Source organism: Pongo abelii, chromosome 2 (genome assembly GCF_028885655.2).
Source record: "Pongo abelii isolate AG06213 chromosome 2, NHGRI_mPonAbe1-v2.0_pri, whole genome shotgun sequence".
In the NCBI taxonomy this organism is placed as follows: domain Eukaryota; kingdom Metazoa; phylum Chordata; class Mammalia; order Primates; family Hominidae; genus Pongo; species Pongo abelii.
In genome coordinates this window covers 132,656,530-132,673,604 of record NC_085928.1, presented here as the reverse complement: position 1 = coordinate 132,673,604, position 17,075 = coordinate 132,656,530, and the positions used below count along the sequence as shown (strand labels likewise).

Here is a 17,075-nt window from a genome sequence, read left to right as displayed (position 1 = left end):
AGGGCATTGATTAAAAAGAATGGGACCCTGCAACTTGGAATGGGGACATGTGGGAGGACCCTGATGAAGCTGGGGACACTGAGTTTGTAAATTCTGATGAACATTTTTTGCCAGAAGGAACAGCTTCCCCATCCCCAGTAGTGGCAACATACCCTCCCCGACCCATGCTGCCATCAGCCTTTCCACTTCTGTCTAAGGAGATAAACTATACACTGCCTGAGGCAACAGTGATGGCCTCCCCTGAGGCAGTTGCCAGGAAAGATAATGTTGATTCTCCTTAGAAGCCACCCCCAAAACCTCTGCTTGCTTGTGGACCTATAACTAAAGTCCTGGAGGGTCCCTAGAGGTGAGATTGAGAGTGTGACTCATGAGGAGGTATGCTACACTCGAAAAGAACTGTTTGACTTCTCCAATTTATATAAAAAGCAATCTGGAGAACAGGCATGGGAATGGATATTAAGGGTATGGAATAATGGTGGAAGAAACATAGAGTTGGATCAGGGTGAATTTATTGATTTGGGCCCTCTAAGTAGGAACTCTGCATTTAATGTTGCAGCTCAGGGAGTTTAAAAAGGTTCTAATAGTTTATTTGCTTGGTTAGCTGAAATATGGATTAAAAGATGGCCCACTGTGAGCGAGCTGGAAATGCCTGATCTCCCTTGGCTTAATATAGAGCAAGGGATCCAAAGGCTTAGGGAGATTGGGATGGTGGAGTGGGTTAATCACTTGAGACCTACTCATCCCAGCTGGGAGGGTCCAGAAGATATACCCTGGACCAATGCCTTGTGAAATAGATTTGTGAGGGCAGCACCTGAATCTTTGAAGAGCCTTGTAATTGCTCTTCTCTGAATGTCATATATAACAGTGGGAACTGCAGTCATTCAACTACAAAATTTAATTACAATGTGAATAATTGGATCTCAAGGTGGCAGGGGCCAAGTGGCAGCACTCAACCATCAAAGGCAAGGTGGGCATAGCTACCGTAATGGACAGCAGAGGCAGAGCAGCAATCAGAATAGCCTGACTCAAGTAGAGCTCTGGCATTGTCTAATTAATCATAGTGTTTCCTTTTTTTAAAATATATATATATATATATATATTTATTATACTTTAAGTTCTAGGGTACATGTGCACAACATGCAGGTTTGTTACATATGTATACATGTGCCATGTTGGTGTGCTGCACCCATTAGCTCATCATTTACATTAGGTATATCTCCTAATGCTATCCCTCCCCCCCGCCGCCACCCCACAACAGGCCCTGGTGTGTGATGTTCCCCTTCCTGTGTCCAAGTGTTCTCATTGTTCAATTCCCACCTATGAGTGAGAACTAGAGGTTGAAATTGATAGGAAGTGAAATTGTTAGAAGTGAAATTGATAGGAAGCCTACTGCATTCCTACTTACATTATACAAACAGAAAAAACTTCTAGGTCAAATGGACAAAAGACTAATTTGAATTATCAAAACAGAGAATCATGGCCCCTCAACTTCCAGACTTGACCCAGTTTACAGATCCTGAACCCCTTGAATGAGGCCAGGTCCCCTTGAGAAAGGACCCTACTACATTACCGACAATTTATGTGGTGAATCCTTCTCCCATCCTTCCCCAAGGAAACCTCCAGCCTTTTACCAGGGTAACTGCATTGGGGAAAGGGAAATGATGAGACATTTCAGGGACTACTGGACACTGGCTCTGAGCTATTGATTTTAGGCGATCCAAAGTGTCATTTTGGTCCTCCAGTTAAAGTAGGGGCTTACAGAAGTCAGGTAATTAATGGAGTTTTAGCTCAGGTCCAACTTACAGCAGATCCAGTGGGTCCTTGGACTTATCCTGTGGTCATTTCCCAGTGCCAGAATGCGTAATTGGCATAGACATACTTAGCAGCTGGCAGAGCCCTCACATTGGCTTCCTGACTGATAGGGTGAGGGCTATTATGGTGGGAAAAGCCAAATGGAAGCCATTACAGCTGCCCCTACCTAAAAAAATAGTAAATCAAAAACAATATTGCATCGCTGGAGGGATTGAGAACATTAGTGTCACCATCAAGGACTTGAAAGACGCAAGGGTGGTGATTCCCACCACATCCCCATTCAACTCTTTCATTTGGCCTATGCAGAAGACAGATGGATCTTGGAGAATGATGGTGGATTATCCGAATCTTAACCAAATAGTGACTCCAATTTCAGCTGTTGTACCAGATGTGGTTTCATTGCTTGAGCAAATTAACATATATCCTGGTACATGGTATGCAGCCATTGACTTGGCAAATGTCTTTTTCTCCATTCCTGTCCATAAGACCCACCCAAAGCAATTTGCCTTCAGCTGACAAGTGCAGCAATATAGCTTTACTGTTCTACCTCAGGGGTATATTAGGTCAGATATTCCTTCTAAGGTGAAGGACAAGTTGCTGCATTTGGCCCCTCCTACAACCAAGAAAGAGGCACAATGCCTAGTCCGCTTTTTGGATTTTAGAGGCAACACATTCCTCATTTAGGTGTGCTACTCTGGCCGATTTACTGAGTGACCTGAAAGACTGTCAGTTTTGAATGGAGTCCAAAACAGGGGAAGGCTCTGCAACAGGTCCAGGCTGCTGTGCAAGCTGCTCTGCCACTTGGGCCATATGATCCAGCAGATCCAATGGTGCCAGTGACAGATAGCAATGCTGTTTCAAGCCTTTGGCAGGCCCCCGTTGGTGAATCACAGTGGAGGCCTCTAGGATTTTGGAGCAAGGTCCTGCCATCTTTAGATAACTACTCTCCTGTTGAGAGACAGCTCTTGGCCTGTTACTGGGCTTTGGTGGAAACTGAACGTTTGACTATGGGTCATCAAATCGCCATGCCACCTGAACTGCCTATCATGAACTGGGTGCTTTCTGACCCATCTAGCCATAAAGTGGGTCATGCACAGCAGCATTCCATCATCAAATGGAAGTGGTATATACATAATTGGGCTCGAGCAAGTCTTGAAGGCACAAGTTACATGAGGAAGTGGCTCAAATGCCCATGGTCTCCACTCCTGCCACCCTGCCTTCTCTCCCCCAGCCTGCAACAATGGCCTCATGGGGAGTTCCCCATGATCAGCTGACAGAGGAAGAGAAGACTAGGGCCTAGTTCACAGATGGTTCTGCATGATATGCAGGCACTACCAAAAATGGAGAGCTGCAGCAGCACTACAGCCCCTTTATAGGACATCCCTGAAGGATAGCGGTGAAGTGAAATCTTCCAAGTGGGCAGAAGTTCGAGCAGTGCAACTGGTTGTGCACGTTGCTTGTAAGGAGAAATGGTCAGATGTACGATTACACACTGATTCATGGGCTGTAGTCAATGGTTTGGCCAGATCGTCAGGGACTTGGAAGAAGCATGCTTGGAAAATTGGTGACAAAGAAATTTGGGGAAGACGTATGTGGACGGACCCCTCTGAGTGGTCAAAAACTGTGAAGATGCTTGTATTCCATGTGAGTATTCACCAACAGGTGACCTCAGCAGACCAGGATTTTAATAATCAAGTGGATAGAATGACCTGTCAATACAACTCAGCCTCTTTCCCCAGCCACCTCTGTCATCACCCAATGGGCCCATGAAAAATGTGGCCATGGTGGCAGAGATGGAGGTTATGCATGGGCTCAGCAACACGTACTTCCACTCACCAAAGCTGACATGGCTATGGCCACTGCTGAATGCCCAATCTGCCAGCAGCAGAGACCAACATGGCACCATTCCTCAGGGTGATCAGCCAGCTACCTGGTGGCAGGTTGATTATATCGGACCTCTTCCATCATGGAAAGGGCAGAGGTTTGTAATCACTGGAGTGGACATTTACTCTGGATATGGGTTTGCCTATCCTGCACACAATGCTTCTACCTTCCGTGGACTCATGGGATGCCTTATCCACCGTCATGGTATTCCATACAGCGTTGCGTCAGACCAAGACATTCACTTTATGGCTAAAGAAGTGTGGCAGTGGGCTCAGACTGATGGAATTCACTGGTCTTCCCATGTTCTCCATCATCTTGAAGCATCTGGATTGATAAAACAGTGGAATGGCCTTTGGAAGTCACAAATACAATCTCAACTAGGGGACAATACTTTGCAGGGCTGGGGCAAAGTTCTCCAGAAGACCATGGTGCTCTGAATCAGCATACAATATATGGTACTGTTTCTCCCATAGCCATGATTCATGGGTCCAGGAATCAAGGGGTGGAAGTGGAAGTGGCACCACTCACCATCACCCCTAGTGATCCATTAGCACAATTTTTGCTTCCTGTTCCCACAACATTACATTCTGCTGGCCTAGAGGTCTTAGTTCCAGAGGGAGGAACGCTGCCACCAGGAGACACAACAATTCCATTAAACTGGAAGTTATGATTGCCACCTGGACACTCTGGGCTTCTCCTACCTTTAAGACAACAGGCTAAGAAGGGAGTTACAGTGTTGGTTGGGGTGACTTACTTGCACTATCAAGATGAAATTAATCTACTACTCCAGAATGGAAGTAAGGAAGAGTATGCATGGAATATAGGAGATCCATTAGGGCTTCTCATAGTATTACCATGCCCTATGATTAAGGTCAATGGGAAACTACAACAGTCCAATTCAGGCAGGACTACAAATGGTCCAGACCCCTCAGGAATGAAGGTTTGGTTTACACCACCAGGAAAAAACCCACGACCTGCTAAGGTGCTTGCTGAAGGCAAAGAAAACACAGAATAAATAGTAGAAGAAAGGTAATCATCAATAGCAGCTATAACCACGTGACCAGCTATGGAAACGAGGACTGTTGTCATGAGTATTTCCTTCTTCTTTTGTTAAAAACATGTTTATGCATGTATACACTTGTACTAAGAAAATGTCTTCCTTTTATTTCGTTTTTCTTTATCACATGACTTGAGATTTATTGACTTCATATCACATTTAAGTGTTGTTAACTTTCTGTAATAGTATTTGGGTTGGGGTTTGGTGCATTTCTGGTTGTATGAAGGATAGTTGTATTGTGTTAGGCACAATTATGACATTATTGTCTTTATTTGAAGATTATGTATGATCTCAGGAGATGTGTATGGGTTCAAGTTGACAAGGGGTGGACTTGTGATGGTTAATACTGAGTATCAACTTGATTGGATTGAAGGATATACAAAGTATTGATCCCCTGGACGTGTCTGTGAGGGTGTTGCTGAAGGAGATTAACATTTGAGTCAGTGGGCTGGGGAATGCAGACCCACCCTTTATCTGGTGGGCACAGCCTAATCAGCTGCCAGCAAATATAAAGTATGCAGAAAATATAAAGTATGCAGCAAATATAAAGTATGCAGAAAAAAACATGAAAGAATGAGATGGGCCTAGCCTCCCAGTCTATATCTTTCTCCCATGCTGGATGCTTCCTGTTCTTGAACATCAGACTCCAAGTTCTTCAGTTTTGAGACTTGGACTGGCTCTCCTTGCTCCTCAGCTTGAAGAGAGCCTATTGTGAGATCTTGTGATCATGTAAGTTAATACTTAATAAACTCCTATATATATATATATATATATATACACATATACATGTATATTTATGTATATACATATATACATGTATATATATGCATATACATATATACATATATGTATATATACATATATATACACACACATATATATATCTCCTATACAAATAACCAATAGGAGATATATATATATCTATATATATCTATATATATATCTATATAGATATCTATATATATCTATATATATCTATATATATATCTATATATATCTATATAGATATCTATATATATCTATATATATCTATAGATATCTATATATATCTATATATATCTATATATATCTATATATATCGATATATCGATATAGATATCTATATATAGATATATCTATATATCTATATATCTATATATATATATCTATATATAGATATCTATATCGATATATCGATATATATAGATATCTATATCGATATATCGATATATATAGATATCTATATCGATATATATATCTATCTCTATATCTATAGATATATATATCTAGATATCTATCTAGAGATATCTATCTAGATATCTATCTAGATACCTATCTAGATGTATAGATATATATCTAGATAGATATCTAGATATATATCTCCTATTTGTTCCATCCCTCGAAGAGAACTCTGACTAATATGGTTTAATTGACTCATAATTGACTCAGAATTTAATTGACTCATCTATATATATATCTATATATATAGATATATATCTAGATATATATCTATATATATCTCCTATTTGTTCCATCCCTCGAAGAGAACTCTGACTAATATGGTTTAATTGACTCATAATTTCACATGGTTTAAGAGGCCTCAGGAAAGTTACAATCATGGTGAAAGTCAAGGGATAAGCAAGCAACTTTTTTACAAGGTGGCAGGAGGGAGAGAGAGAGAGAGAGAAAGAGAGCGAGAAAGTGCACAGAGGAAACTGTCATTTTGAAAAACATCAGATCTTGGGAAACCTCCCTCAGTATCATGAGAACAGCATGGAGGAAACCATCTCTGTGATCCAATCACGTCCCACCAGGTTTCTCCCTTGAGGCATGAAGATTACAATTTCAGATGAGACTTAGGTGGCGACACAAAGCCAAACCATGTCATTCTGCCCTGGCCCCTCCTAAAGCTCCTGTCTTTTTCCCATTTCAAAACCCGTGATGCCTTCCCAACATTCCCCTAAAGTCTTAACTCATTCCAGCGTTAACTCAAAAGTCCAAGTCCAAAGTGTCATCTGAGACAAGTCCCTTCCACCTATGAACCTGTAAAATCAAAAACAAGTTAATTACTTCCAAGACACAATGGAGGTACAGGCATTAGGTAAAAGTTCCCATTCCAAATGAGAGAGATTGGTCAAAACAAAGGTGCCATAGGCCCCATGCAATTCTGAAACCTGGCTGGGAAGCCATTAAACCTTAAAATTCCAAAGTCTCCTTTGATTCTGTGTCTCACATCCAGGACATCCTGATACAAGGGGTGGGCTCTCAAGACCTTGGCAGCTCTGCCCCTGTGGCTTTGCAGGATTCAGCCCCCGTGGCTGCTTTCATAGGCTGGTGTTGAGTGCCTGCAGCTTTTCCAGGTGCAAGGTGAAAGCTGTCAGTGGATCTAAATTTCTAGGGTCTGAAGAATGGTAGCCCTTTTCTCACGGCTCTTCTAGGCAGTGCCCCAGTGAGGATTCTGTGGGGGCTCCAAGCCCACATTTCCCTTGCATACCGCCCTAGTAGTGGTTCTCCATGAGGGGCTCTGCCCCTGCAGCAGGCTTCTGTCTGGACATCCAGATATTTGTCTACATTCTTTGAAATCTAGGCACAGGTTCCCAAAACCTCAGCTCTTGTATTCTGCACACCCGTAGACCCAACACCATGTGGAAGCCTCCAAGGCTTGAGTCTTGCACCCTCTGAAGCCATGGCCTGAGCTGCACCTTGCCCCTTTTAGCCACGGCTGGAGTTGGAGCAGCTGGAATGCAGGGCACCAAGTCCTGAGTCTGCACAGAGCAGCGTGTCCCTGGACTGGGCCTACAAAACCATTTTTTCCCTCCTATGATGGGCCTATGATTGGAGGGGCTGCTGAGAAGATCTCTGACATGCCCTGGAGACATTTTCCCCATTGGGTTGGTTATTAACATTTGCCTTCTTGTTACTTATGCAAATTTCTGCAGAAGGCTTGAATTTCAACCCAGAAAATGGGTTTTTCTTTTCTACTGCATGGTCACGCTGCCAATTTCCAAACTTTTATGTTCTGCTTCCCCTTTAAACATAAGTTCCAATTTCAAACTATCCCTTTGTGAACACATATAAATAAACACTTTCAGAATCAGCTAGGCCATATCTTGAATGCCTTGCTGCTTAGAAATTTCTTTTACCAGATACCCTAAGTCATTTCTCTCAAGTTCAAAGTTCCACAGATCTCTAGGGCAGGGGCAAAATGCTACAAGTCTTTCTGCTAAAGCATAGCAAGAGTGACCTTTGCTCCAGTTCCCAATAAGTTCCTCATCTCCATCTGAGACTACCTCAGCTGAGACTTCACTGTCCCTATTACTATAAGCACTTCGGTCAAAACCACTCAACAACTCTCTAGGAACTTCCAAAGTTTCCCACAACTTCCTGTCTTCTTCTGAGCCTTCCAAACTGTTTCAAGCTCTGCCAGTTACCCAGATCCAAAGTGGCTCCCACATTTTCATGTTATCTTTATACCAGGCTGGGGAGGACTCAGGAAACTTGCAATTATGGTGGAAGGCAAGGGAAAAGCAAGTACTTCTTGACAAGGCAGCAGGAGAGAGAAGAGCAAGAGAGCACACGCAGAGGAAACTGTCATTTTAAAAACTATCAGATCTCATGAGAACTCTCTCACTATCACTAGAACAGCATGGAGGAAACCATGCCCATGATCTAATCACCACCCACCAGGTTTTTCCCTTGACACATGGGGATTACAATTCAAGATGAGATTTGGGTAGGGACACAGAGCCAAACCATATCACTCCCTATATATATGGTCCTAAGCAGTGTACAGAACTAGTAACAGAGGTGACTTTCTTAGCGCTAAGGTTAACATAGATCTGGCAAATTAAACTACACACTGACAAGTACTAAACAAATAAAAGCAGGCGGTTAGGGAAAGGGCATTTAGGTAAATGGTAACTTATGGGGTCGGCTAAAAAACAATCAGGATTAATACTAATGCTTACTGAGTACTTACTATATGCTCTGGACTGATTTGCATGCTTTAGATGTATTAATTTTAACCTTCACAATTACCCCTAAGAGTTAGAGTTCCCATTATCATCCTAATTAAGCATTTGAGAGTACTGAGGCACAGAGAGGTAAAGTAACTTGCCCAAGGTCCCACAGCTAGCAAATAGTAGCATGAAAGTTTGATTTGCATCATTCCGTTATAAAACTCTTGCTCTTAGACCCTGTGCTATACTGCAGACTGAGAGGAAGAAGACAGAATCAAGATTCAGAGACTGAATTTCTGCCCAAGACATTTTGATTCCATGCTGTGAGATCAAAGAGTATAGAATGAACAGTGAGACCGGGCACAGTGGCTCACTCTTGTAATCCTAGCACTTTAGGAGGCTGAGGCAGGTGGATAGCCTGAGCTCAGGAGTTCGAGACCCAACTGGACAACATGGTGGAACCCTGTCTGTACTAAAAATACAAAAATCAGCCTGGCATGGCGGTACATGCCTGTCATCCCAGCTACTCTGGAGGCTGAGGCATGAGAATCACTTGAACCCAGGAGACAGAGGTTGCAGTGAGCCAAGATCATGCCACTGCACTCCATCCTGGGTGACAGAGCAAGGCTGGCTCCAAAAATAATAATAATAATAATAAAAATGCACAGTGATATGAGTTAAGGACATAAGCTAATGGAACCAGGGAAATTGTTTTGAAGGAAAGGGAATAGATATATTTTTAAAAACCTTAAATTTCACTGAAATTATGAGTATGACACAGAAGGAGGTAGTATCTATCAGTGTTCAGTGTAACCACCCAGAGAAATGCATTCTGAGAGTAAAATGCAAACTAAAATCACTCGATGAACTATCATCAAAGAAATTAAGGTGATTATAACAAGAACAATGTCTACTATATTCCTTGAACAATCTGTGATTGAGAATAAATTAAAGACATAAAAAGCAATTTTCCATAGAACCCCATATTTGAGCAGTCTGACTGTAGTAGGTTACACTGGATTATCTTTACTATTCACTTCAGTTACCAAGCACTATGACTAAAAATTCTCTAAATTAAAATCTATAATCAGGATGTAAGGTTACCAATTCATCCTACTTCAACCAGAACTTTCCTTGTTTTAATACTGAAAATCCTGTGTGCTGAGCAACTACTTTTTCCAGGAAACCTGAGATGGTTTGCTTAGGACAGTCCCTGTTTTAAAACGTAAAGTCCTGCTTTCAGAGAACCCTAGAAGTCCTAAGCAAACCGAGATGGTTAACCATCTTATCAGGATAGTACATTATATTAACACCCTGCTGTGGACTGAATGTTTGTGTTCCCCCCAAATTCATATCTTGAAACTTTATTCCCCAATGTGATTGTATTATAAGATGAGGACTTTGGGAGATTAGAATTAGATGAGGTCTTCAGGGCGAAGTTCTCGCGAATGAAATTAGTGATCTTATAGGAGTCAATAGAGTTGTCTTCCTCTCCCTGCTCCCAGTCATATGAAGACAAAACAAGAAGTTGGCAGTTTGTAACCTGGAAAATGGCCCTCATGAGAACCTGACCACGCCAGCACCCTGATTTCAACTTCCAGCCTCCAGAACTGTGAGAAATTCATTTCTGTTACTTATACGCCACCAAGTCTTAGTCTTAGCAGCCCAAACTAAGATACACCCCACCATAATTACTGTAAATTTGATCTCAAAAAGCAGAAGTTACATGGTAAAATTCTTTACAGAAAGCAATTTAAAATGAGGAAGAAAGAATTCGATTTGAATTGTAAAAACATGTATTAATATCATATATTTAAGACATTGTACCACAAAAGAAATAGATGTTGGAGCTATCAAATAACCTCATAAGTGGTATAATAAAATGTTAATACAATCCAGTTTTCTTACAGACCCATTTTAAAGAATATTATAATTTCACAAATGTTTTAATTCAAGAATAACTCAATAAATATTAAAAAAGTAAGTATCATTAGACATGGTAAAACAGCAATAATCAGAGAAAATATTTTACATTTTAAAACTGTCCTTGATATTCTAGGTGAAAGAAACGTATATGATAATTTAATAAAAAATATCTAAAAGCCCAGAGATATGTTGAATTTATCCTACAGAATAATAGTATTTCATGATTTACATGTCAAATACTTTAAAACGTATCAATAGGAAAAATTTATAAAATGGTACCATTTAATTTTTATATTGTTTTGTACATAAAATTTGTACATAAAGTCAACATTGTAGATTTGGACATAAAGTCAACATTTTTGATTTATATACTGTTGTTCATGCAAGAAAATCACTGAACATTGAATAAAGTAATGTTATCCTACATTTGGGTATCAATGAACTATAAAGTGAACATAAAATGTTCTGGATGAAGTGTGTTAAATCACTTGTATCACTCAGTTTGATCGCAATTAAAAATAACTGGGTTCAATACAACTGGTATGCTAAGAAGGAAAGGTAAAACTTTGCAACCTTGTCCTCATAGGTCAAAATAATGGCACTTAAATTATGAGAAACAGGGCTGGACAGTCTTGTTCCCAGTGCTAGCAATATCTTCTCCTGTCTTTTAAAAGATATTTTGAATGTTAAGCAAAATGCTGCACTAAATCCAAGTATAATTCCCTTTTCATTAAAAACAGAAATCCAATACTTATCAGTTAAGCCCAGAGCATAACAGAACACAAACCATAAAAGATGGTTTCTGAACAACAACATTTTAAAATTAGTTTTAAAATTTGTTTGTTTTTTAATACTGTGACCTAAGTTCTGAGTGTTTGCTTAAGTAATTGTCTTTGATGAATTGTCATAATGGTAGAAATGTAGCAGAGGCAGAGAAAGTTAACTAGCCAGATCAGCCTAACAGCAGTATTCTCTGAAACCCCCACCTAATCAGCAAGACCCCTAGAAAACAAGCAATGGGCCATGAGTGTTTCCAAGGGGAATTTCTGAAAGAAATAAGGGGCTGTGATTCATTCTAAGACGCAGAATGTAGACTCCAAAATTATGACCACTCTGCAGAAAAATGAAGAGGATTCTAGGATCTAAAAATATTGTGGATCTTGTTATGAGTTCCAGGCAGTGGAAACACTAGTTTGCCAGTGGCTTGCTGATAGATGATTAGGGACACAGGTGGTACTTTCACAGTTTTTTTCCAAGATAAAAGACATAGTTAAAAAGAGAAAAGCAGAGATGGAAAATGAAGAGTCAAAATAAGACTTATGTGTTTTTCTGAGCCTTGACACCTTGGATAAAAAGAAGACAAGGGTATCCTGGCAGGAATCCTAACTCTACCATGAGTATTTAAAATGACATGCACGAAATTCAACCATGTACAGTAGTTAGAGAAAAAATGTGGTTATAATAGTAGAAGTTATATCAATTGAGAATCTCAGGTGAAAAGGAAATGATTCATGGAGGAGAAGGTACTCAATTCTTCTCAGAGGTAAACAACAGGGAAGAATACAGGACATAATCACTTTTCCTCAAAGCAGATCACAGTTAATCAACCAAATACATATTTTAGGGCAGACTGGTAACTGTGATGAGAAAGATATAACCAAGTTTTGGCCCAATGAGAAATGATTGGAATATATCTTCTAAACATAAAATGAATTCAGTAGGAAAAGCATATGAGTAATATCAATTGACAAGAAAACTGACCTATCGAGAAATTCACAAACCAAGGGGAAAGGAAATAGTGGAAAATACTCAACCGAGAAAGGAAAAATGGAAAGAAATAGTAGTGATATGAGTATATGGCATATGAATTTTTTTTTAGGAAAAAAACAAATTATTTCATTTTTATAATCATAAAACAGTTTGGTTGCTTACAAATTGCAAAAACAAGCAAAGAGCACCTTCTACCATAAAACCCTTCTTTTAGAATACAATACGAGAAAGAAGAGTGGCCCTACTAGTTTTTTTTTTTTTTAATACTTTAAGTTTTAGGGTACATGTGCACAACGTGCAAGTTTGTTACATATGAACACATGTGCCATGCAGGTGTGCTGTACCCATTAACTCATCATTTAACATTAGGTATATCTCCTAATGCTATCCCTCCCCCCTCCACCCACCCCACAACAGGCCCCAGAGTGTGATGTTCCCCTTCCTGTGTCCATGTATTCTCATTGTTCAATTCCCACCTATGAGTGAGAACGTGCGGTGTTTGGTTTTTTGTCCTTGCGATAGTTTGCTGAGAATGATGGTTTCCAGCTTCATCCATGTCCCTACAAAGGACATGAACTCATCCTTTTTTATGGCTGCATAGTATTCCATGGGGTATATGTGCCACATTTTCTTAATCCAGTCTATCATTGTTGGACATTTGGGTTGGTTCCAAGTCTTTGCTATTGTGAATAATGCTGCAATAAACATACGTGTGCATGTGTCTGTATAGCAGCATGATTTATAATCCTTTGGGTGTATACCCAGTAATGGGATGGCTGGGTCAAATGGTATTTCTAGTTCTAGATCCCTGAGGAATCGCCACACCGACTTCCACAAGGGTTGAACTAGTTTACAGTCCCACCAACAGTGTAAAAGTGTTCCTATTTCTCCACATCCTCTCCAGCACCTGTTGTTTCCTGACTTTTTAATGATTGCCATTCTCACTGGTGTGAGATGGTATCTCATTATGGTTTTGATACGCATTTCTCTGATGGCCAGTGATGGTGAGCATTTTTTCATGTGTCTGTTGGCTGCATAAATGTCTTCTTTTGAGAAGTGTCTGTTCATATCCTTCGCCCGCTTTTTTTTGATGGGGTTGTTTTTTTCTTGTAAATTTGTTGGAGTTCATTGTAGATTCTGGATATTAGCCCTTTGTCAGATAAGTAGATTGCAAAAATTTTCTCCCATTCTGTAGGTTGCCTGTTCACTCTGATGGTAGTTTCTCTTACTGTGCAGAAGCTCTTTAGTTTAATTAGATCCCATTTGTCAATTTTGGCTTTTGTTATCATTGCTTTTGGTGTTTTAGACATGAAGTCCTTGCCCATGCCTATGTCCTGAATGGTATTGCCTAGGTTTCCTTCTAGGGTTTTTATGGTTTTAGGTCTAACAAAATAGCATGGTACTGGTGCCAAAACAGAGGTATAGACCAATGGAACAGAAGAGAGCCCTCAGAAATAATGCCACATATCTACAACTATCTGATCTTTGACAAACCTGACAAAAACAAGAAATGGGGACAGGATTCCCTATTTAATAAATGGTGCTGGGAAAACTGGCTAGCCATATGTAGAAAGCTGAAACTGGATCCCTTCCTTACACCTTATACAAAAATTAATTTCAGATGGATTAAAGACTTAAATGTTAGGCATATGAAATTGAACTCCATCTGGGTTTATTTGGCACCAACCTAGAGCAAATTGCTGAACTAAGATGTGTAGGAGATAACAAGATGAATAATGACACATGAAGGCGTTTTCTTGATTGAAATTACAAAACATTCTAGAAAGATAAAAATGTGGTAGAGACAGGCTCTTAAATTAACTGAGGAAACTATAAATTGGGACCACTTTCATAATCCATGGAGTCAAACTGCCTAGCTTAGAATACTGGCTTTCTCACTTATTATCAGCATGCCCTTGGACCTGTTACCTAATTTTTCTTGGCCTCAGTTACTTCAGTAGCACCTGTTTCACAGAGTTGGGGAAAGCAATTAAATGATACATGCAATAGTTAAAATGGAGACTGGAGCAGGGATAACATTGGCAAATGTTATTTGTACTGCTGTTGTCATCATTATCATTATAATCTACAGGCTGAAATAAAATTTATTCTACTAAAAGCACAGTTTGAAACACACTCCTCATTTACTTTTTTAACAGTTTAATCAAAAGTTTGAAAAAACTAGCGTAATTTGGAAATTTAATTCTAATTCTTTTGGATCTAATAAACAAAAAGTTAAATATATTAGCATCAAGAACTTTGGATCTTGATAACGGATGTTAAGATTATAGATTTCATACACACTAAGGAAAAAATATATACCCTAGCTCGTGTAGTTAAGCACATTTTAAAAATGTGCATTGAAGTGATGAACATGGTCATTATTGTGTCTATCATAACAAAGATATAATAAGGTTATATTTTATTTTATTATATATAAATATATATATTTTTATTATAACAAAGTTATAATAAATATGATCAGGCATGACTCAATGAAGAGTATCTAAATTATAATCACATAATTTTATCTTTCATTTTAACAATGCCTTGTAATTTATGTAGTGATCTGAAGAAGTTATGGGCTCTCACTATGTAATGTTAGCAAAATAATTACAAATGATCCCTATGCAGACCATGTAAATGAGCCAGAAGTGGAAGCATATAGCAAAACTATGTAAAAAGTAGTAAAAAACCTCTAAGGATGTCCATTCGACTGATGTGAATGATGAATGGAAGCTTCTAAAAATATTAGTAACAATAAACACTGTCGATTTGGCTATAATCCAAGACAAAAAAAAAAAAAAAAAAACCTCTATGTATAAGCAGGCTCATTGTTAGGGGCAGATGGCATGCTATTCCCAGAAAATGTCAACTTCCTAAAATCAGGCCTGATAGCATCACACCCCAGTTTTAACATTTTCAGTGGCTTCTCAACTAGTACATGGTAAATTTAGAACTTAGCATGGCATCCAGTGCCCTTATCTTCCTGTCTCCAGTCTACCACTCCAGCCAAATTTTTCATCATTCTCTCTTTACTCAAAATGTAACCTAAATCCTAGTTGCATCAGGCTAGAAAGGAGTCAAGTCTAGTATATTAGTTTGAACTATATAAAAGTCTAGGCATTAAGCTATTTTTGACCTACAAAATGACAATTTCATTCAACCTAATACATAATATAACAAAGGAGAAAGCACAGCTTCATGTTAAATTCATTGCAAATCTAGGCAAATTACACCCCAGGATTCTTAGAGAGCCCGAATATTATAACTAAATAACTATTTCTTAAAAAAGAATTCTTATTAGGGTACACCATTTTAGGAGTTAAGTTTTTCCTGGATGTCTTTCTTCCCTTTTCTTCTTCAGTACCACTCTTCATCCTTTTCCACCCTTTTCTATGACTGAAAGGCTAATCTATACTGACTGCTAGACTGCTACAACTGGCTCCCTTGTCTTCTGACTTTGAATTGGATGTAGCCATTAGGATACCTAGCAGGAGATCAGAAATAAGGAGGATCGTGAGGCTGAATATTTGGCCTCCTGCTCCCGCCATGCACGGTTGCCTCAACCTGGCCATGCACTCCTACTAATGGCCACGTCTCAATATTTCAGTGTGTACCTAACTCTCCTCTTCTTGAGTTTCTGCAACTGCTCCCTCCTCTCATTGCATAGGTCTAGGGTGAGATCAACTTCACCATTACCCTCATGATTTTCCTTACACATAGCCCACATCTTTGTAAATGTTTCCTTTATTAAACCTTTTACAAATTATCCTAATTTGAGTATATCATCTGTTGTCTGCTGTAATTCTAATTGACACAAGATGAAATTCTTCGTATTATTCACATTTAATTCTTACTACACTTTAAGGAAGGTTTGGTTATTATGTCGTTTTATAGATAAGTGAACTTAAGTTCATAGAGAATAATTAATGTGTCCAACATCAAACAAAAAATGTGTTACAGATAAAGGGTTGCAAGCCCAGCAGTGTGACTCCAGAGGCTACAGTCCTGATGGGTGATGGGAAATTGCAATTTTGATTTTCTAAAATGGGGAAAAATAAATTTCAGAAATCACACATAGATGAAAAGAAATAATGATAATCACATGTTTTCTGAATGGGTTATTAAATCTGTACATAGTCTCAGATGGTATGATGGTATGTTTTTTGGACACGATAAAGAATTATAGGAACAAGGTCTTAGACTTCAGGAGACTTGGCAATTTTTGGTCTACAGTTTAGGGAAACACAGAAGAGACTATCTTATTCAATTTGCTGATGCTGGAAAGCTAGGATAGAAGGCTGATAGAATCAGAATTTCAAAAACACTGATGGAATAGAAAAAATAGAGTAAATGAAATAAGTACAAAGGCAATAAATATGCTATGTTTGCAATGGTCAAGTGTCTTGCTTGCTAGAGTCATTTTTTGTGGGGGAAGTTTTATTTTAATTGAGATATAATTTATATAATATACAGTTTTCTCTTTTTCTGTGTACAATTCAGTGGTTCTTAGTATAGAAGCAGAGAATCGCATTTATTGGCTCAAGTAACTATATAATCTAAAGGAGGACATTAAAGGTAAATACATGAATGGGTTTCAAAAGCTGTCATTAGGCAAGTTCTCACCCTCTGTCACTCTCTTCTCTGTTTTCCTCTATGTTGGCTCCTGAGCAAGTTCCTGTCAC

The 17,075-nt window shown here is 39.1% G+C and overlaps 1 protein-coding gene and 1 long non-coding RNA gene across 2 annotated transcripts in view; one reads left to right on the top strand and one right to left on the bottom strand.

Annotated features, from left to right (window-relative positions):
* ZNF385D (zinc finger protein 385D) overlaps nucleotides 1–17,075 on the bottom strand; it is a 981,405-nt gene that overhangs the window by 625,181 nt on the left and 339,149 nt on the right. The window lies entirely within an intron of this gene.
* LOC129058616 (uncharacterized) overlaps nucleotides 1–17,075 on the top strand; it is a 60,263-nt gene that overhangs the window by 37,222 nt on the left and 5,966 nt on the right. The gene's annotated exons all lie outside the window — the stretch shown is intronic.